At 45.5% G+C, this 23,737-nt stretch overlaps 1 protein-coding gene across 1 annotated transcript in view; it reads left to right on the forward strand.

Annotated features, from left to right (window-relative positions):
* The first annotated feature begins 382 nt into the window (after positions 1 to 382).
* Positions 383 to 23,737, forward strand: part of NFXL1 (nuclear transcription factor, X-box binding like 1) — a 680,877-nt gene continuing 657,522 nt past the window's right edge. Inside the window, exon 1 of the mRNA XM_086962681.1 lies at positions 383 to 580. The gene's annotated coding sequence lies outside the window, so the exon portion shown is untranslated. The remainder of the gene's footprint in view (positions 581 to 23,737) is intronic.

Raw genomic sequence — 23,737 nt, forward strand, 5'->3', positions numbered from 1 at the left:
TTTTATTCACAGAACAGCTGTAAAAATGTCAAATAACGGTCATTAAAATCAAAAGAAGCATTCATCCTATGCGTTCATCTTTCTATTTAAATATTTCCTGATTTGGCAAGTCTTGTGTGTTTATTTGAACACACTTAAGAAATAATTCGACCAAAACACAAATGTTACTACTTCACACTTTTTCCTGCATGGCATTCTTAATTACAAGGGTAGACGTTGCATTTCAATATGGCCCCTTCCTTCTCCGTAGTTCCTGACCTAATGTTGTTCTTGATAGTCCCGCGTCTCTGCGAACTGTGAGTTGCACTTAATGCCACGTCGTTGATTAGCGTCCCTTGTCTATTGTCACTTCCCATAAGACTCCCGGGTGCCGCTGTTGGATAGCGTCACTTCACAGCCTCACTCAACTGGGGCTGACGTTTATACCACGTGATTTATCGGCGTTTCTTGGGGTTATTCCTCTAATACTAACTATTCACTTCTGAGTTCTCTGATGTCTTTGATGTTGGTAGTGGTTCCAGGGATGTTGACTCGTGGTGCTGAAACAGCGGCAACGCCGGTCATGAGGTGATTTAGACTAGTAAGTGTCCATTTAAATTTAATTGGTTCGTGCTGGGCGTTTGTTAGGCGCAGTATATGTGAATGTTTCATACATTGCTCTGTGGTTAGGGTACTGTGGGCTGTCATGGGCATTGATGGTTTAGGCACATGGGTAATCTGGGTTCTGCTTTAGTGCTGAGACTAACTCATTACTCTCCAGGTGGTGTTGTTGAATCTTTGGTGTGTCGGATCTTTGTATCTTGCTTTATTGATGGTTCTTTATGATCATGCTCTGGTTTGTCTTGTTACAGCATCTTAAAACTAACCCGTATTGCGGTGGCTGTCTCAAGGTACAGCAACGGGTGGGTGGTGCTTTTGTTTCTGTCATTGAGCAGTTGTTGATTCTGATGGTTTGGTGGCTCTGGTGCCAATATAAGTTTGAGGTTTTGGTGTCAATGTAGCTATAAACTTATGATTCTGGGTTCTGAGTTGAGTGATAATGGAATTGATCTTAGAGGTACGTGATTTAGTGTTGGAGTGGCTTAGTGCCAATATCGGCAACCCCCCCTGCTTAGCAATAAATAGTCACGCTGCAAAAATAATCAGTCCACACAAATTGTGTTGGAAAACAGTTTTGCTGCAGATATATTTCATACAAGAAGTGTGCCAAGTGGTGGGTTAACTTATGTGCGATCCAAGGCCAGGCAGCGGTGACTAACCTAATCTGCCCTGCTCGCTTGATGAGCCAAACTGCACCGTGGCCAACCCAATCGGTGGATCCATTTATGTGGGGATTATTCCCCTTACATACCATCGACTAGCAGTCCATAACTTTACCCACGCCTATTAGGGGCGGAGCGTTGCAAGGCTAGCCCCCGGTTGCTCAGGCTTACAACCGCCCAAAGGACTAGCAGGTGCCTATGTTTTCATACAGGGTTCTGCCGTAAAGATTCCTGGGGATAGGCATAAGGCATAAAGCTATTAATACCCGTCCCCGACTACCCACCATAAATGACGCCGCAGCGGTGCCGGACAGGGCGGGATTCCCGTGGGTAAGGGGTCCAGGCAGCTAGTCCGCGCGGATGCACCTAATGCGGCACTAAGGGGGGGCCGCCCTCTTACAGGGCCCACTGCTTGCGTTGTATTCTATGGATTAACCAATTTCATCTGCATACTTCCGCTAACTTTTTTATATTTACAATGAGGCAGTTTCTCTGCATATCTTCCCGATGACACTTACGAGTAAATAAGAATTCATAGCAGAAACAGCCTAAGCCTGTCTTTTTTTATATTTGTTTTATTGGGATTTAAGCAATAACACATAGTCCAAACAGTGACTAATAACAAACATTCCCCAACCTGCCTCCCCCTTCCCCACTCAATTGTCCAGTTAACTTCAAATTGGTTGTATAACTGTTATTCACAGTCTTTCTTTCACCACGCTCCCCCTCCAATGTGTTATTCATACCGCATCACGTGCTGCACTAGTTTCATTCCATCAACTCGTCATTACTCTCTGCATTGATCCCATATCATTCAGCTTCTTCTAGCTCGATTGCCACTAGATCCTGTTATGACGTGCCTCCCTGATTGTCCATTCTACTTTGGATCTTCTTGTGGATCCCACTCTCTGCTGTGATCCACTTCAGAAATTCTTTTTGTCATTATTTCACAGTGGAGGCACAGCCCACTTTCATTTCACTTCAATACATTTTTTCTTAATCGTCAGCCCCAGGCTTTATTATCTTAACATACTGTTTGGTCGTTTAGTCATGATTGGAAGTGTTAGTAAACATGTTTGTAAATCTTATCAAACAGGCATATTTGTCAGATCCCCAGCTTTGTGTTTACATTGTGCCAAAACTGCTCAGTTGCTGCAAAACCATACCACATATGTATATTCAAGCCTGTTGTCGCTCTGCTTTTGGGGCATGTCTGATTTTATTATGGGTTCATTCTTTGTAGCAGCACTAGGCAATGTATTTCTTATAATGTATACGTTTAAGTCACAGATTTCGTGTAACAGATTCGCAATTTTCCAGAATTTGGCACCACAGTGTCTTTTGTAGATCCTCCTCCATGTCCCCATGCTTCAGAGTCTTGAGGCGTTCCATTCTTTAATCCTCCTGTGGGAGGAGTACTCTTTATATGGTGGAAATAAGTTTCCATCCGCCGCCAATCCCCTCAATGTCTTGAGCGCTATCTTTGACATAAATTGGGTAGCCAATAAGTTCCTAGGTGTTATCAATGTGTCTAGTGTGTCACATACCAGGCCCGCGTCCCCACAGGTAGCCAGACAACTATACTTTGTAAGTAAGCCGCATGGTAATATACTCTGAAATTTAGCACCATCATCCTCTCCCCCCAACCCCGCTATGACAATTTGAGTGTATCTAGCTCAATCCATGCCTTACCGGGTCCCCAGTATAATAATCTCAATAGATCATCTAGTTTACAGAAACACTGCTCGTCTTCAGCATGGGTATGTGGTTCAACACACAGAACTCCCGAGGAGGATTATCATCTTGCTCAAAGCTATCCATCCTATCAAGAACATCGGGAATCACAGCCAAATATTTATATTGTCCTCCAGCTTACGTAGTAACGTTCATACATGATGTTAATGGATCTCCCTCTGATCCCTTTTGAGCATGATTCCCAGCTATTGAAATTATACTGTGTCCATCTGTAAGGGCTAAGCTGATGTGAAATTCCTCTCCACCACATTCAGTGGGTATAAAATGGATTCAGACGTGCCTAACCTGAACCATGACCCATCTCCTTCGATGTGTCATCTATATTGGGCCATTTTTCCAGAGGTACACATAACATCAATAAGATATCGTTAGCTGAAAGCATGATTATGATACGCCAACTCCCAAGGGAAACACTGTCTCCCAAATGTCTCTGCTACACCAGTTGTGCTAGTTGTTAAATCGTTTACGCAAAAATCAGTGTAGAGGGCACCACTGTTAGGTTCTCCTCAGGATCTGTCAGCTGCCTGATAGCCTTCTGCCAATCTTACCTGTGCTGTGCTTTCCTGGTAAAAGAAGAAGACCCATTGTAAGAACAACTCCTCTAGGTCAAAGCATTGGTGCGCCTGCTTCATGTAGGCCCAGTTAACCATGTCAAATGCTTTATGCGCATCCAAACAGACCATTGCACTCCTCTCCATGGTGTGAGTGATCTGCTTCATGATCAGCAGGGCCTTGCTCATTGTTAGAAATGGGTTTTTTGGTTGGCTTGGGTATGCACCTAAGCCAGGCTGAACACACCACTCTAGTCAGGGCAAGTAAGTTACACACCAAAGATAACCCGTGCTCACCCCCTTGATGGTTTGGAAAGAGCAGTCCGGCTTATCCCAGAGGCAATGTGTCAAGTATTTGTACATGCACACACAAACATAGTGAAAACATCACAAAAGTACTCCACACCATTAAAAAAAAAATAACCAATATTTATCTGAATAAAACAGGGCCAAAACAACAAAAATCCAACATACACAAATCAAGGTATCACTTTTGAAGGATTAAATCAAGAATAGCTTTTAGAAATCAAAAATAGCTCCAACCGGGGCTATTTGGTCGTGGTCGAAGACCCCAGACAGTCACCCCGACCTCGATGGAGCGAGGGCCGGTTACGGAGTTGGGCAGACCCCAGTACGGTACCTTAGAGGCGTTGTGAAAAACAAAAACGATGCAAAACACAGGGGAGGTGATTCGTGGCAGAGGCCAGTGCGATGTCAGTTCCTTATTGTTGCAAGGGGGTGAGGCGGCTGTTCCTTACTTCCGGGCAGCGGAGGTGATGCGTCGGTTCCTTACTGCTGGAGTGGAGATGATGCTGTGCTGGCAAGTGCGATACCTCGGTTCCTTAGTGTGGAGTGGTGTCGAAAGTCAAGCCGCGAGGCTTCGTTTCCGTGGCTTGAATGCCAAACCAGGCCACAGGCGTCCGAGTCAGAGCAGTGCCCAATGGACTTTGGTGGTGCGCTGCTTTGGACTTGTGTAGTGGTGGAACTCCCAATGCGCTGTAGTGTTCTCGGGGCCTGCGATTCAACTCGTGGTTGGTGTGTTGAGCAGCACTAATGCTCCGGCGCACACAATGGTGCATTGGAGCCTGTGGTGCAAGTCACAGTCGGTGCATTCAAGCAGGACCACAGCTCTGGTGCAGGCAGCAGCACAGTATCATAGATGCAGACAGGTGCCGGTTCCGAAGTTGATCGGCGTCAATGCCTTGGTTTCTTCTTAGGAGCACCCCAAACTCACGTACAAGGGCCAGGGACTGGAATTGGCACCTCTGTTCCTTAGTGTGGAGTGGTATCGAAAGTGAAGCCGCGAGGCTTCGTTTCCGTGGCTTGAATGCCAAACCAGGCCACAGGCGTCCGAGTCAGAGCAGTGCCCAATGGACTTTGGTGGTGCGCTGCTTTGGACTTGTGTAGTGGTGGAACTCCCAAGGCGCTGTAGTGTCCTCGGGGCCTACGATACAACTCATGGCTGGTGTGTTGAGCAGCACTAATGCTCCGGCGCACGCAATGTTGCATTGGAGCCTGTGGTGCACGTCACAGACAGGTGCCGGTTCCGAAGTTGATCGGCGTCAATGCCTTGGTTTCTTCTTAGGAGCACCCCAAACTCACTTACAGGGCCAGGGACTGGAATTGGCACTACCTGGCAAGTAGGGCTTTTCAGCAGAGGGGCCCAGGGGTTACAGGTGAAGTATTTGATGGCCCTGAGACTTCTTAACAAGAGGTAAGCACAACTCAAGCCCTTGGGGAACATTGGAAGCAGGATGTAGAAAGCAAAAGCTGGTACTTTCCCTCCCAGGACAGAAGCGGCAACCAGCAGGCCAACCTAGAAAAGCAAAGAGCAAAGTGGCAGTCCCTCCTGACAGCTATCCAGCCCTCCTTCCTGACAGAATGTCCTCAACCCAGAAGTGTTCTGAACATATGGTGTCAGAGGTCCTGTACTTATACCCATTTCAGCCTTGAAGTAGGCAAACTTGAAAGAATAGTCTTTGTATAGCACACAACCCTGCCTTTCCCTGTCCTGGCTCCAGACACACTACAGGGTTTGAGACCTCTTTGTGTGAGGACAGGCATAGTCTTTGTATTGCACAAGACCCTGCCTTTCCCTGCCCTGGCTCTAGACACATTACAGGGGGTGAGACCTCTTTGTGTGAGGATAGGCACAGCTCTATTCAGGTGTCGGTGTCAATTCTTCCCACCACTCTAGCTTACGGCTGAACGGTGGTAGAGAGCAGCCCCCCCCCCCTCTGAAGGTGCAGGCTGGGGAGTCTCTCCTTGCTGATGTAACAAAGGGCACTGCACCCATTTTGCTTCTGCTGGAGAAATAGCAAATGCCACTTGAAGGTTCCTCGTAGTCACATTGCCTGAAACGTATTCTGCTTCTGGGTGACTGACGAGACGCCGACGCCGTGTGTCCTGGAGCAGGAAGCCGGTACCATGCTTGAGGTCTGCAGTGGTCCATGGCGTTCTGTTGGAAGTGCAGAAACAGTTTCCAGCGTCAATCCTCTGTCCCCACTCCCGCTTCTGAGGCAGTCGGATGGTGCCGGAGGCTGGGGGCAGTCTCGTCGGGGAGCCTGAAGCCCCCCTCGTGGTCAATGATAGGCCATGAGCTGAGGGCTGCGACATCCCTCCTCCAGGCACAGAGCACCACTGGAGACTCTCAAAAGCATCAAAACCAACCACTGACGCCGTAGCCATTGCGGGCTGTGGGAGCGCGAGCCCAGAGTCCCCTGCGGAAGCTGCCCAGCTAGTGCCGGGTGCAGTTTGCGGGGTCCCAATCAGAAGGACGCGCCCATGCCTCTAGCTCGCCTTAGGAGTGGCTACATCCCCATAACTTCACCGGTGCCCATGAAACCCTATCCACCAAAGCGGTGATACTGGCCAGCAGCAGCCCCAAGGCTGAAGGAAACCGCAAAGTAGAGCGACTCTTCCAGTAGCAACTCTGGGCTGTGTGACAGTCATGACAGTAGTCTGACCTGCAAACCATCCTGGTTCTCACCCAGAGCAGAACGATTGGTTCTAGGAAGCCAAAACCCCAAACGCTACTTGGCAGCTTGAGCTTTCCGGCCAGCGCCTCCAGTGAGGCAGAAGGGCGGAGTGTGCTAGCGAGGTGGCAGCCGGCCCAGCCCACACCACTACGCAGCAGTGGGGACAAAAGCCATAGCACAAGACCCAAAGGCCATCAGTTCCCAGCGCATCACCCCGGCGAACAGAGGCCTGAGGAGGCCGGTGGAGACTCCAGGAAGAAAAGAAGGCAAGAGACCCAGCCACATGGCTAAAAGAGTCTCTAGGCTCTACCGGTGAGGGAAGGTGGGAGGAGGGCCTCTAAAGCTGAAAGCTAAAAAGATCTCCTCATGTCTTTTGGCGGGAATTGGAAATCCATCTGACACCGCTACACCCAGAGGCCCATCCCTTAATAGTGCCCAGGGCATCGTCCCAGTACACAGCAAATTTAAGGAGGCAGGAAACTCCTGCTGCTGTGTCTTGAAGCCAGTAATCAGGCCACCCCCCCCATCGCAGGATGACTAAAAAGATACCCCCTCTCATCTCAAACCTGTCTCTGAGGGGGAAACCTCCCTGACCTCGGAGACATCCAAAAAATTAAGAAGTTCACAGAATGCAGCCTAGGCAGCCTCTGCCCGAAGACGCCTCAAAAGTCTCCTACAGCAGGACTTATAACACACTTCTTGAAAAGCGACGCTCAACGGAGGCAAACATCTTGCACAAACAGCTTCACCAGCACATGCCACAGCCAGTAACGAGAAGAAGCCCCTTTCAGACAGTCTCTCCATCTGCAAAACCCCCGCTGTGCATGACCCATGAAGACACATAGGGAGACGTAGGTCTCAATCCTGTCCAAGGCGGCATGCCTCCCCGCCCCCCGGAAATGAACGTACAACCCTATGGGATCCGCACTCCGCCCACTACGCCCCTATCCAAGAAAGTTGGGAGTAGGTGGTCGCAGCCTAAATATACCATCAACAACAACTTTCCCCGCAGACTCCCACCCAGCTCCGCTTCCCCGAGCCCTTAGGCACTAGCTCAAGTAAGAAAGAAGCACCAGAGTGTAAACAAGAACTGGGGAACCTATCAACAACAGTTTTACAAAATTTAGAGACAAAAAGACAAAGAACACTGGACCTCCCTCCACAGCTGTTCAGAAAGGCGGTCATAATTAGGCAATCTCCCCCATTCAGCCAATGCAATCAAAATATTGACTCAATCAATGACCTGCAACCAACCTTCACCAACGAAGAAAATCTCATTATGGCAAGAGTACTACTTTGGCAATCTACTAAAATGGAGCTACAAATTGACCTCCTACTCTCAATTGCACAATGCCTAGTGGATCTGAGCACCATGGTTGACCTCCTAGAGAACAAACTCAGCCGAAACCAAGAAACCTGGTCCTGTACCTGCTAGTGTGCAGCAATTATAGACAAATGGGTAACCCTCCCCAAAGTTCTAACAAACCTGGTAGCCACGCTCAAGGGGACAAATGGGAGCTCCAGTGCCAACAATCCGTCGATCAATCAATCAGGGAATTGTAAGCTCGCTTCTCACCCATAAGGGTCTCAAGTCGCTGAAGGGGGGTGGGGGTTCCACAGATCTGTTTAGTCGAAGAGCCAGGTCTTGAGGGTCTTCCTGAAGGTGTTCAGGGAGGGGGTGTGTCTGATGTCTGCCGGTAGCTCATTCCAGGCCTTGGCTGCAATGTGAGAGAAGGATCTTCCGCCTGCTCTCGCGATGTGCGAGGTTTTGGCCAGTGCGAGGTTGGAAGATCAGAGGTTTCTTTTGGGTACGTGGAAGTTGATTCTGTTGTTGAAGTATTTGGGTCCGCTGTTTTGTAGGCGTGAGTGAGGATTTTGAAAGTGACTCTTTTCTCCAAGGGAAGCCAGTGGAGACTTCGTAGGTGTTGGCTGATGTATTCATCTCAGGGGATGCAGAGGACGAGTCTGGTGGCGGTGTTCTGTATTGTCTGGAGTTTGCGGCGTAGGAACTTGTTGATGCTGGCGTAGAGTGCGTTTCCATAGTCCAATCTGCTGGTGATGAGTGCATGGGTGACTGTCTTCCTTGACTCAGTGGAGATCAACATGAAGCTCTTGTGGAGTGTATTGAAGCAGCTGGAGGTGACAGAGTTGGCCTGTCGGTTCATGGTGAGTGATGAGTCGAGTACGGCGCCGAGGTTCTTGGCATGGTCTCAGGAGGTAGGTGGGCTTCAGAGTTGGGTCGGCCACCAGGTGTTGTCCCATGCAGAAGGGGTGGTACCAAGGACGTCTGTCTTCTCTGCGTTGAGCTTCAGGCAGCGGTTGGTCATCCAGACTGCGACGTCTTACATTCCTTTCTGGAAGTTAAGCTTGGCAGTGGTAGGGTCTTTGGTGAGGGAGAGGATGAGCTGGGTGTCATCGGCGTAGGATACGATGTTGAGGCCCTGTTGTCGGATGATATCTGCGAGAGGGGCCATGTAGATGTTGAAGAGGGTGGGGCTCTGTGATTTTCGTAGGGTCAGAGAGGAAGGGTGGGAGTCTGATCCTTTGGCTTCTTCCGGGGAGGAATGATCGGATCCAGTCCAGGGCTGTTCCTTGTATGCCTGCGTTGTGTAGTCTGGCGACTAGTGTGCCATGGGAGATGGTGTCCAAAGCAGCAGCCCTAAGCCAACAATAATGTTTGCCGGCTCCCAAATCAACCCGAACACAAACAATATTGCCAGCCCTACAACGCAGCCCGGCAAACAAGTTTTAATCCCGAGCACCAATCTTCCTATTGTCTCACCGGGGCAAAGCCCCAGCACCAGAATCTCATATACAGAAGACAAAATCAAGGACAGCTCTTCCACTCAGAAACAGCAAGATGTGTCGCTCTCTAGGAGGGCTAAGAAAAAATCAAGGAAACAGCATAAAAAGGCCAAAACCTCTAAAAGAGTTGCATCCCTGCTATCAAGCACAAGCCAAAGATGACAACATTCAGACTTATCCGATTTTTGCTATAAAGCCCACCTAAAAAAAAACAACCCCAATAGAAGCAAAGGAACAAGAGACCAAAACACTACTAGTCGCGTAATTATTTTCCACACGCGACGAACCACGCGTCGGCTGATTACCCTCTGTTCGTTGGCTCTATGCAAAAGAAAAATAAAGACTGAAAAACAAATCAGAAGACATTTCTTTCATAATTGTGCTACTATGTTGTAGTTCCTGTAATAACTTACATACTGTTTGACTACTATTGTGTGTGCCTAGGATTTTTCTTCAACTGTCAATCATATCCTGGAACGTGACAGGCCTCAAAAACGCCTCTGGATCAATTCAGCAATCAATTACCTCCATAATAGTGACATTCTTTGCTTACAGGAGACCTGGGCCACTGAAACCACAAGCCTCTCCGGCGGTCTCTCGATCTACATTAATCATGCTCGCAGAATAGAGACCACGACAGACCTGCAAGCAGAACTCATCAGTGGGCTAAAAAGCAACAATTACCCAATCTGTCTATTGCTAATCATCTGCTATGTCAACCCTGCTTCCCACCTAAAAAAGCCAGCTTTAAAATCATTGGTAACAAGAATTGACTATCTTTTCAGCAAATATGTCTCATACTTTCCAATAATTGCTGGAAACCTTAATATTTGGAAGTTGGAGAACCTGCAAAGTCATCCCGATCCCCAGCAGTGGCAGCCCTCTGCAGCAACTTCTTGACAGTCATAGGCTGGTCTCCGTGCATGGCATCAAAGAGGCCCAGGATCCCCAATGGTTCCCACTTCCCTCGTTCAGGAACAAATCCACTATCTTCTACATTTTGATCTCAGGCAAACTGATGCCACATCTCAGCGCCCGAAGTTGATATCAGGGATGATATCAACTGCTGAGGCCAATTCTCCAACTAGATGCAAAAGATGTCCCACAACTGCAAACATTAGTTGACCCTACTGGGGAAGAGCGCCACAAGGCCTTGAACAGAATAAAATGGTCTGAAAAACGCAGCCCAAAACTTAAGGAATGGATAACATCCAAAGAGGCAAACCCCACAGCAATAGGGACACTGACACAGACAAAGGAGAATGCAGTGGCAGCCCATGAGTGGATCAATTACGTCAAACAGTTGTACTTCAACCATCAGAGTATACCATATACACACCCTCATCAATCTCCCTTAGGACCAGGTTGGGTCCCCCAAACAACCAGTATCTGAGAGGCCACAGTAACTGATTCAATCAAAAAACATGATGATTGACGGAGCCCCATGACCCAAAGGAGTTCCTGCATTAGTGATCAAATCTTCACAGGCATACTGGTCAAGACAGCTCATGCTACTCTTCAGGGTCGCTACCCCTATAATTCCATCGTCATGGAAAGGATCAATCCTCTTCCTGATCCACAAAAAAGGGGACCGTATGAAACTGGAAAATTACCAGCTCATTGCTTTACTAGACCTAGAAGCAAAGGCTTACGCCAGAATATTAATGAAAGAACTAGAAGCTTTGGCAACAGACAACATTCTCCCCTTTTTTCCAATCCAGCATCACGCCCAAAATGTCATCAAAGATAATATTCTAGCACTGGGTCAACTGTCATATTGAGCTACACAGCTGAAGCACCCATCTCTTTTTTTGCTGTTTTGTAGATTATAGTGCAGCATATGACCGGGTGGACCGACGGAAATTGTGAGAGAAACCAATGACCTGGGGAATCATCCGACAGTTACTAAAGGCGATAACTGCACTGTACCAGGGGACGTGGGTCTGATCTAAAACCAGCCAAACTACTGCAACAGCAAAAGTGCCAACTAACAACGGCCTTAAACAAGGCTGTGTCCTCGCCCCTCTTCTTTTCAATCTCTATACAACAGATCTGGGCAAAGCTTTGGAAGGTGCTAGCTTATTAACACCAAGGATGGGGAAAGTGCGTTTTCAAATCCTCCAGTATTCTGATGATGTTATAATCGATCACACGTGGACTGACTTACAGAGAGCCCTCAACGCACTCCACAGGTACAATCAAACAAAAAACATTTGGTGAACCAGGGGAAGACCAAGATAGTCATCTTTGGTAAATATCCACTAAAGAAAACAGCTCAATGACAACTAGGCGACCTGCAAATTAAAACATGCACAAGTTATAATTATCTTGGCTTCAGGCTATCAGATGGGGCAAAACCAGGGGCCCACCTAAAACAACTTAGAAGCAAGGGAGCCGGCATCATCCATAGTTTGAAACGTTTAAATCGGCAGCTACACAGTCCAACCGCGTAACCCATTGTAAAGGTTTATAGAGCCAAACTATCCCTTCCCTCAACCACAGTCACCTGGTTTTCCCCGGTGCACTGAACAAGTACCTCACCAATTTCAAAATCTCTGCTTCTAACAAAGTTATAACACTTCCCTGGTGGGCCAGGAGAGCCATGGTGAGGCTGGAGCTGGGACTCGCTGGCTGGACATCATATGCTCAGGAGACCTAATAAAATATTACATCACCACCTTGCATACCACAGCGTCCTCACTGAAAGCACAAATCAAAATCAAAACTGTCTTTGAAGAGGCAGGCTCCCCCTTGCAGGCACAGCTGGAAGTGTCCACAAGCCTTCTCGAAATTGAAATCGCATTCTGCATAACGGGGACATCCCAGTGACAGCTTGGAAAAAAACAATGAACTCACAGGTCCGCATTGGATGCCTCCTATATCTTTGGCAAAGCTCAGCCATATTTCGAGCTACCACTGACAGCCAGGCATGAAAGAAACTCGCCTACATGAGATTGCTAGCACTGCCTATCGTGGACTTTAATCCATCCTGGGCCAGGCAGGACAACTCAGTTGCTTGTTCCTATGCAGCTACAAATGCAAATCCTGGCTTCACCTGCTGTGCTGCTGTCCAAAGATGGCAATGGGCGACATTGCCTGATAACTCCACTTTGCAGGTCCTATGACCTCAGACACTGCATAGAAGTGTCAGATCTGTGTTTTTATGCCAACACAACGCAAACCCTGGCTAAACTAGGGAAATTTACTCACTCAATCAATCCAGGCTTCCCTGCCACAAACAATCAAAATCATTAAAAGCAACTAGCAGGCCACAAAGCCCGGAACGGCAAAGCTGTGATGGACAGCAAAGTACCATATTAACCCGGCATCAGTATTAAAACTAAAGTCAACCCTTATTGTTTTTAAATAGTTTATTCCTTTTAAGAGTTTTACAATGATACATTGCTAAATGTGTTTTCAAGGTGTCTACATGTAAATATTTTAAGTAATTGATCATAAATAAATAAATACGAAACACTCTAGCTTGACCTGTCGGCCTGATGATGGGCATCAGAATATGCAGAGCACACCTGAGCTCCCTTTCTGTGACTGTCTAGAGTGAGTGCACAAACAGCCCAACTGTCATCCTAACCCAGACGTGTATTCAGAGTCAGGCAAAGGCACGGAATGGATAAAGTAAGAAAATGCCAGCTTTCTAAAAGTAAGAGTTAAGGATAGCGGGTGCACTCCTTCCCTTAATTAATCATGAACATTCGCTTAGACTGCTAAATGAATGCGTGCAAATACAGCGCTGTGTTTAGTCGCTCCACAGCTTGTCAATGACACTTCCAAAAGGTACAACGCTTGCACACCTAGCTGCTGCACTGCGAAAATGAGGACAAACTTTCCTCTTGAAGTACACCACATTTTTCAAAGTACACCACATTAATCCATAGTATACCAAACGATGTTCAAATATTGAGTAATCCATATGTTCAAGGTTTGTAAAATCACTCCGGAGACAGCTAAGTTGAGCAAGACATCTTTATTCCGCATTTTCAAATGCCTTGTGCTGCCAATCCAGGCTTTTTACACAGGCATATACAATTTGCTTCCAAGCACTTAAAGTTCATAAATTAAAGTCTTAAGATGGTAGAATCTCTCAATTTATTCTCTTCATTGAGGAGTTCTGTTCACAATTCTTCATAATGTTCCGACGCAGCCAACACGTGTTTCGTCTGGTCAGTTTTGACCTAAGACTTCCTCAGGGCAATACAACGTTATCTCAATCCATTTAGATTCAAGTAATAAGATATCTCATTCATTTCTCCATCCCTTTTGTGTTATAGTCCTGACCTTATATTTGTCCTCTTGGCCGGCAGAGCTTCCACAGCGCTTTTACGTATATGCCGGCTAGCTTCTACTACAATCTGTTTCCTCCGTCAAAAATATGCGAGTACGACACCTCAAGCTTTCAGTTACAATCGTATCCTTGTAGCGTTTACACAGGCACGTGCTGTCAACCATCCTTCGAGCTGATAAGGTAAAAAAAAACAATGCATTTCGAATTTTAATAATTCTTCTTCAGGGGTAGCTGACAAATCAGAAAGAGCTCCATAAACACCAATTCGAGAATAAGATTCACTCGTTGTCTACAAGATATAATATAAGCCCTGCTTTCTGCCCAAGTTTTACCCGTACCTCGGATCGAGCATTACGTGTTCATGGCTTGTTACATCCTTGTTTGGTCACAAGCTCATCAATGGGGATGTTCTTCACTTCGTTGTGGTGACATCTTCATTATGGGCACAGTGTTTGAATTTTGAAATGTAGCTGTTAAGTGCAGTGCTCTGTGACCGTAAATGAGGTCCTCCGCCAAGTTTTAATTAGAGTAGGATCCATTTTCAACCACAAGGTCTAGCTCTAAAAGAATCTTTAGTTTTTTATGCTCAGCCTGTTAAAATCTTTATATTAAGATAAGCAGCAATTGCCCGGCTACTTACCACAGGGGTGTTGAATTTAATATAATATCTACTTGTTCATTATGCAGGTAACTACATAAATCTACTTGTCCTGTAACAAAATACACTTGTCCCTTTGGTGCCATGTAGTTCAGCGACACATTATGCCAGTAATCTCATGATATAAGAGCTCCGATATAGCCTCTCCGATTATGCCAGGGCTCATACCATAGTAGTGTTTGAATAGTTGCATTCCCCTTATGTTGCCATGTTTGCACGGATCTACATACTGGGGCTGAAGGTAGTGGTAAGCAATAGTTCCGGGGTCAGAATACCCTTTTGAGTCTGTGCAAATCTATTAACTTGCATGTTTTAAGGGTTTTCAACAACACTTCTCTAATCTTTTCCCATACTGAGAAATGTTGGAAATTTCCTCTTGACAACGGCAAACTTAAACCTTCTTCTATAGTTGGGGGAAAAAATGGTTGGAGGGAAAGTGAACTTGCAAACACTCAGATTTTCGTATGAGCAAATCTACACGTGCATATTTTCTCGTGCTAAAATGCAGTTCACAAATATTTTTTAGGAGTACTATTTCTTTTTCTACTTCGGTAAATTCTTAGGAATTCATGAAAGCCGTATAGCTGCACTTAATGCAAGGACATATACCATGTGCCCACTTTTGAGTCTTTCTTTAATAATTGTGCCCCTAATTTGGTCTGGGAATTGACTTACATTTTGCGTTTATTAAAATTCTGTCTCTCTCTCTCTGTATCGGCTGACTTTACTGTGAGTGACATCATTCTGCTCTTTCACAAGGAGCATATCAGCACACAAAGTAGTTTTGTTCAGTGCCAGTAACTACTGTGCGCTTTTTCAGACCAATAACAATTTTTGCTTTTGCCAATGTTTGTTATAATGGTGAGGACCCGGCAGCTCCCACGCCAATAAGGTTTTACAAAAACCATGCCAAAACAATTCACACCTTGAGAAAACTAAAAAACTGACTATTAATTTCAGACCTACTCGCTTTGCCAATGCTGGTTATTTTAGTTTCCCATAATCTTATTGAAACTGGTTACACTGATTTTCCATTATGAATATGTTTGGGAAATACTAACATGCATCAACACCTGTTACTAAATGATGCTCAAAGAAATGGTACCTGAAATTTTACAGTAGTTTAGCAAAAGGTTTTTTTTCCTGCTTTCATTTTTTTAATGAACATTTTATTTTGAAAGCAAAGAATCACTAATCTTGCTTTCAAGCTTCTTCATATATTTGCATCAAATCAGAGAGAATTCTGGGAACATTATACATAGCCTTGTATTGCTAAACTTTGAAAATGTGTGTACACATTTTTATACTGGAACCACTGTGAGTAGTGCAATCAGAGCTTACAACATATACTTAGAACCATAAATACAAGTTTGAACAGCATTAACACAGGGGCAAAAAAATTACCTTAACTGCAGACAGTGCCCTTTCCTGATCCAAAATGTGGTACTGCAAACTAGCAGCCAAAGGGTTTGGACTGCAGGGGATTGGACTTACATGTCCCAAGGACAAAATAAACGTTTAAACTTGTTGCTCTTAACCCCAAACAATTTGTCCTGGGCCTCGGGCTATAGGATTCCACATTCCTGTTACCAGTAAGTTTAATTACCTCTACATCCCTCGTCCTTGACCCAATCATTGCACCAAGAGAGTGGCTCCACCCTCTGGACAGAAAAACACTGGAGAATTTTAGCAAGCCTTACCCACTCTCATGAGAGGGTGGGTAAGGCTTGCTGTTTTCTGAGACGAGGAACACAGAACAAGTGGTATTTGGAGGAAGTGGCACTTGGCTGGGCTTGGGAGTCACGCTCCTCTGCAGTGCAGGATTTATTAGGGACCTACTGTGCGGGGCGGCAGTCCAGGTCCTGCTGTGGGCTCTTAACCTGGGCTGGGGAGCCGAGTTCGATTCAGGCCGTGTTGAGGTGGGGGCCTGCATCGTCTCTCTACCCTTTTTACCTCCAGCCCTTGATCTCAGTTACATGACTAAGGAGATTAGTGGCCACATCGGTGGTGGGAGAGTATTTGTCTCTCTGCTCTTTCTTCTCATGTTCCTGACATAAGTTTCAGGATGCAGGTAAGCTGCCGCATTTGCCAAAGCAGCAGGAGGCGCACGTGATCGGAGTGTGAGATGTCTGAGAATGCACTTCCTTTCTCTTCCAATTTTTGGGGCCAGGATGCATCTTGGATATTATTTAACAGCGCCTCCGGAGGCAGAGAATTGTTGTTTTGCTAAGATTTTTGGGGAGTCCTATTTAAAACACCTTTTAGAGCACATTTTTGCTGCTTTAAGTGCCTGACTGCTGCCGGAGCGGGTTATCATTAAAGCGTGCTGTGGGGAAGCATATTTCCAAGAGGCGTCATGCCTCTCTTTCTTGTTTTTAGGTCTCGCCTTAGCAGCGCATGCGCTGTCTCTGCAAGACGTAAAGTAATCTGTATGTGTTGTCAAACAGCGGTAGTTTCTCCTGCCGCTTGCCATTTGCTGAATGTTGGCGTGACTCCTGTTAGCTTGCTTTTTAATGGCTGATGATGTTAAACTGAGTTCCGTGTAGTCCGGAAGCAGCGGCCAGTAACTACAGTTTTGGTCCGGCAGATCGCACTTTTTTTTGTGTTGCGCATCTCTGCCTGACGTAAACATGGCAGCGGCGCATGCGCAAGGCTGCGGCAGAAGCCGGTGTGCGTGAAGGGCGGGAAGCGCATGCTGCTTGTTACATTCTGCTGACCCTTTCACGGCCACCGTTTGCTTATACTTGCTTATGGAGGTTTTACCCTCCCCTAGCTCCTCTGTTCGCTACCACTGGCACGCTTGCGGCTCCCATTTCACGGCCGCTGTTTATTTATATTTGTTGATGTATTTTTGCTGCCTTCCTGCTGCTGCGGCACAGACAAGGATGCACGCTGCACAGTTTGTGACTTGGAGACTCTCGCTGACGGCGCTGCTGCGTTTGGAATCATAGGGTAAGTCACTGCTCCAGTCCCAGTGAAGGGTAAGCCTGTGTGCTGTGTGTGATCGTGTGCACATGCTCATCTCATGTAACGCTGGGCTATAGTGAATTGGAGTGGTAACGGGAGACCTCACCTGAGTTCAAATTACGGCGTCCCCGCTCGACCACAATATTGTGATCTTGGGTGAGGCAGAACAATTGAAACATTTGTATTGATTTTGGCGGGGGTTATAGTGATCCGTGACGCCCGCTCTTGACCCGATGGAGGAGCCAAGTCACGAGCTAGCTCTTTACCGCACAGATGGTCTGCTGCGCTCTGGACTCTGGTTTGCCATTATTTCAGTTTAGGACTTGGAATCTAGTTGGTGCTTTGAATTAGATATGGCTTCAGCTGGAAGCCTTTACTTTGAATAGCCTGATCGGATTCCAGCTATTCACTGTTGTGACTTCATCTAGTAGAAGTGCACTTTCCCTTTGTTCTGCCCCCTCGCCCGGATCGTAAGGGACCTGGGCGCCATGAACGGTAGTTAAAAAACAATTTTCCTGCTTCATTAGCAATGCTGTGCCTACACCAGCCTTCTTATTCCCTCTCCGCGCAGCATTCAGCATGCCAGGATAGAGAGGGTAAATTAACTTTCAGTCGCAAGCGGCTCTCAGGGAACGATGCCGACTACTCCATTCCAAGGCTGCAAGGGAAAAAGTGTGGTTCATGTCCTAAAATTATCTACATTTGTCAGCAAAGGTTTTCTTAAATTACATTCTGCTATTGGACACACATCATGCTTCCCTGCAAGGGGGGCGGCTTTGCTCCTCTCTGCTGACAGTCTGCTCCTCATCGCCTGGGCTCCGTTCTTTAGATTTCAGCACATCACCTGGTCGCCCTGCTAACAACATGGGCACCACGCTTCATATTTTAGTAAGCGCCCGCTTTGATAAAGGACCAAGAAATGCAGCTCCTAATCATCTACAATGGCGGATACACTTTATTTTTCTTTTAGGTCAGCTTGCACAATTTCCTTTGCCCTCACATTTGCTGGGGTCGGGTGCGTGCCCTCCATGACCTTAGGACTTGTCTGCTGTTGAGGGTTCCTCCAATGCCTCTCTACATATGAGAATAAAGCTTGTGACCTTCTGTTTGTGTGTGTTTGTGATCGGTGGATCTTGGGTGTGGATTGCGAATGCTTGGCGGTATCACCCGGGCATGAACGAGCGCCGCCTTTCTTTTGTTTTGCACGGCACGTCATGTTCCTTGAGGCTCTCTTTGCTTTCCCCCTTCCGCTTCGCATTGAGTTCTCATCCCCCAATGAGTGGGGGACTCGGCACTTATGCAATCTTTCCCATAATGAGGTGGCAGGATGCATTCGTCTGATCACGGCATAGATTCCAGATGTCGGGGGATTTCACTTCAGAATCAAACTAACCTACAGTGCCTTTGTACTAATGTTGCAGTTTAAATAAAAGGGAGCGTTGTGTACAGCATATCGTCTTCTGACACAAGCACGGTGATGGGCATATCTTTTATGGACTTTAACTGATGTGTAACAAGAGCTCTCTTCTGATCTTCCACAACCGGGATCATCGAGCCTGCCAGCTCCATTAATGCCCAGACCGATTTTCTGCTGCTGGTGCCACACTAGCAACAGAACCAGTAGCCATTCACTTGATAGAATGCTTTTGCAGTTTCTGATTAATCGGCTACAACGTACCTGAAAAGCCACCACAGCACCACCTTTATATTGGCTTACCGTTCTATATGCGCATAAAGCTGCAGTACCTAATATTAAATACTTTCTTTTATTCCATAAGGATAAGAGTATGAAATCCCATCACAGTTGTTATGTCTGGGAATTCTCAGGATTTGGCCCCAAGTGTAAGGGACTTTGTGACTGTTACCCCCTGAAATCTGACCAGTCACCCACATGTCTTCTTAAAACACCAGCCAATTATTGATGTTGTACTTTGGTTCATTTTTGCAGTGTTTAAATCTAGGATAGGGATTCATAGGAATCACATAACCAAACCTGTATTAAACGCTCTCCACGCTGATGTGCAAGGCCCCTGCTGAGCACAAAACAAAGGGGAGTTGGAGGTGTAAAGTCGAGGGGTGAGACTAGCAGGCATGAAGAGGGGGTGAAACCATGAAGGGAATTGCTAGAAATACAAGTGCAAGGCTGCAGCAGAGGATTCAGAGGGCATGTATCTTGTCATCGAGCTGGTAATAGCTTGATTCTATCTACTCTAATTTCCTGAGAGGGGAGGGTGTTTCCAGAAATATTATACAGGAGCAGAGAAACGTAGGTTGTGTATATGCTGCTTGGCCTAGTTAGGCAAAGGCATGGACGTACAGTCAGATGATAGGGTCACAGACAGAAATGCATACATTACTGAAGTACACATTTTGAGGGGTTGGTTACTATTATTTGGGGGTGACAGAATTCCCTTGAATCAAAGAGGTGCTGAAGAAGTGGCCAAGGCTGCATCAATCAATTTCTGTGACGTGGAACTCACTGGTAAAGCCCAGGATGAGTAGGTTCATAAGTTCCTTGGTATGACAGCTATCAAGCAATCAAGCAGGGGCAGCACTAAGTTCTAATCTTGGCCAAACCCACTGCAACAGAAGCTGTGACACTGTCTTTGCAGGCAGGCCACTCCCCTTGCTTTGTGTTTTTTTCCCCTTCATTATCGTACCTGTTGTCAGGGTTTACATAACTACCCTTATACTCTATCTCTTTACTAAAACTGTAGTGACTTTATTTTGGCCGTTTTTAGGTCTCGACTATTATATCCCGCAGGGATAGATAGGCGAGATTATAGTATGCAGTTCAAAAACACTACCAAACTTGCGGATCGCGTACAGTTCATGTGAGTATGCACGTGCACGCCATCGCCAGCCACGTAACACCACCATTTGTCTGTGCCCCGCATCAGACTTCAAAGGCTGCCGCTCCCACGCCCCCCCACATCGCGCACCACCATTTGTCTGTGCCTCGCATCAGACTACAAAGGCTGCCGCTCCCCCGCCCACCCCCGCCACAGCAATGCCGAGAGCTTGTTTAGTGTTTGCCGTGAGTCCGTTTTCTCTCAGAAGAAAACAGGTTCAAACTCAATAAATTAAAATACAACTGTTTCGCTCACTTTGGCAAACTGACTTTCACGACCCAAACTTTTTCAGAATAAAGACCAACTGCAGAGGGCAGCGACACCTAGTGGCTCATGAATTTACTCTCCCAATCCATCTCTCACTCTCTCTCTTTTCTTGTATCATCTGCCCTATATTCTCTCATGTGGCTGCACCAATTCTTTAGGTATTTCCCTTTTCTGATTTCCGAAATTATATATCTGTCTTGAACAAGTAATTCTGGTAGGTAAAAAATGACAGGTCAGTATTTTAAAGATCCATAGGTGGGTATTACTGCCGCTGATGCAGCGCTGCCACCACGTCACCTACTCTCCCCGAGCCGTACCCCCAACACCACTTCATGCCCCTCGCAGCGTGTTTTTTTGCAGTTTTCTTGGCTAGCGTTTGAATGAATATAATTTTTTTTTTATTATTAATCATTGTTTACTGCTCGTGTCTTTGCTGCATGTTCAGTGTCACCACACTAAACTCCCGATCCCTCCTCTAGGCGAAATCGTAACAAGGAAGCTGGAAACCTTTTTTTAATCTACTCCACTGTTCTATGCATGGTTTAAAAAAATGTGTATACAGTTGCCCGCTTGTTACTTTTTGTTTAAGATTAGCACTGCGTTCACCTCACAGCCACCATGCTTACATTTGTCACTGACGCACATGCATCATGACAGTCTGTCCAGACTACCAAACTATCTGTCAGTGGAACTGTAATTGCTGATTCTCTCCCCACTCCTCCATCCACTCCCTCCCCCTTTGGTTTTCATTCTCTAATATATATTGCTGCTCCTCTTCATTATGCTCCCCTGCTAAGCAATTTGCTCCATCTTCCTTTTCAATATCGTCCTCTTTCTCTTCCTCGCAATCAATCCTTTTTGCCCTAATTGTAATTACGTCTCCTCTTTTTCACCCCTTTGCTCACTCTCTTTCATCTCTCCTGCTTTCTGTTATTTTTCGCTCATATTTATTTATCTTTTTACTTCCCAACTTCGATTTCTATATTCATCCTCTGCCCACTGCTAATCTGGCACGTGCCCACCTGGGCCTCTGGTTTCCGCTTAGAGCAGCGGTCTGGGAGAGCATGTTGCCAAGGGAACTGTACTCTCCTCGTGATGCATTCTGGGAGTAGTAGTCTTAGTTCGCTTCAGTTTATCTAACTAAACGGACACGACTTGGCCCAATAACTAGAAAGTACAAGATGTTAGCTCTGCATCCTTGGTGACTTGGAGTCATCTGATAACCTTATAAATGAGGTGAGTCGGTTGTATTACGCCTGGTAAATGACGTCACGGGTAATATCTTCAGCCAGTCCTGACGTTCTGTCTAGCCACAAACTCAATTAGGTCCCAATAAGGTGTGGACCATGAGAGAGTTGGTTAGTTGCCCCACATGGTGAAACCTATTATTAGGCCGAGTGGAGTTTATTTTTACCAGGTGCAGTAAACAACTCTTATTCCAAGTACATCACATGCTGAATGTATGCGTCCCTCTTCAAATCCCACACGTATTTGAATATACCAAGCTTTCTTATTCTGTGAATGTCATCAGGTTTGAGCTGCTTAAACGCACCTGAAGTAAATATAGGGAGTGCGGTGTTTGCTGCACAACTTTTATATGTCTGGTATTTTGCTCCGTACTCAGAATCAGGGCCTTATCAGGGGGAAAGGTGGGATCGACAGACACTTCACTCTCACAGCACTCGGGCGACCCTCGCTTGAGGTCCTGGCTTCACTAAATAAACAACTTCCTGAATGTTGATGGCGCCGGCCGTCACATGTTAATTTTACATTTGAATTGGCTAAGCATTTCACTGTCCGGGGAACTGTCGCAACTTTTACAGGTTGAGAGCGATGTACTTCACATATTACCTTGTAATTAAGCCTTACTGCTCTGGGCAAAGTTATTTATAAATAAATAAAACACATTCAGCTATCTCCCCAATTTCCTTTTCAAAATCAAACACATTCAGCGCATTCTATTGTATTAGGAATAAAATTGCATTGGCACATTAGAGACCCAGAAATCTTGCCCCCCTGCCTTTTGTTTGTTGCTGCACACTACCGCCAAAGGGGAAACAACCATCACAACACAACTTTTACAATGCACTACCATCACAACACAACTTTTACAACGCAAGATCCATTACAAGGCATGCCATTACAAAGCAGATGCTATTACAACGCATGCCATTACAACGTAAGTATGGGTAAGTATTTAATTAAACTAATATTAATTTATTTTGTAATTAATTTTCTTAAAATAATTCTAATTTATTATAATTTGAATATTTTAATTTAATTTTATTTAAATTAAATAATTAAAATTAAATTTATGTTAATTAAACCCCCTGGAGTTAGAATAGTAATTTTTACCCCTACACTATCCAGCACTTACCCTACTATTACACCCCCCTGGAGTTAGAATAATAATGTTTACCCCTACACTATTCAACACTTACCCTACTATTACACCCCCCTGGAGTTAGAATAGTAATTTTAACCCCTACACTATCCAACACTTACCCTACTATTACACCCCCCTGGAGTTAGAATAGTAAATTAAATTTTATTAAATAAAAATAAAAATTAATTTAAATAAATTATTAAAAAAAATTGTAATTAAATTAAAATTAAATTAAATATTAATAAAATTATATACTTACCTATACTTACGTTGTAATGGCATGCGTTGTAATAGCATCTGCATTGTAATGGCATGCGTTGTAATGGACCCTGCTTTGTAAAAGTTGCGTTGTGATGGTATGCGTTGTGAATGTATGTGTTGTAACGTCATACATTCCTGCCAAAGCATATTGTCGCATGTCTTCCAATGTTGTGTAATTTATCGGGGAAGAGAAACATTTTATTCAAAAAAGCAAGTTTAGCATGTTCCGGTAGGAGCAAGTTGGCTTACAAATAAATATTAATATTTGTTTTTATCAGCACACATTGGTGATTTCAGAAATGTAATCATGTGTGTACTACCTTGCATGCCACATTTGACACACACGGCTTTCCTTCGCACCCCGACTGCATTTTCTAAATAAAACTTGCCCATGTATTACACGTATTGACTGCAAGCAGTGAGCCCACTATAATTTAACTGTTCAAAATGATACTTTTGCACGCAGTTTTAGAAGTGAAGGAAACTTCTGCGCTTTAGTTGCACACAAATGATACAAATTACGGGAATACGAAAGCAACTTATGTGAACACCATTGTAAACTTCCGTCTCACTCGTTTATACACAAAGAAAAATGTCCAAACTTGACCCAAGTGGTTATCTAAAAGTTAGTCACCATAAGGATTCTGCATATAATGCAGCACAAATGGTTGACGCACTTATGGGACCGAATG

Source organism: Lissotriton vulgaris, chromosome 3_1, assembly GCF_964263255.1.
Source record: "Lissotriton vulgaris chromosome 3_1, aLisVul1.2, whole genome shotgun sequence".
Taxonomy (NCBI): Eukaryota; Metazoa; Chordata; class Amphibia; order Caudata; family Salamandridae; genus Lissotriton; species Lissotriton vulgaris.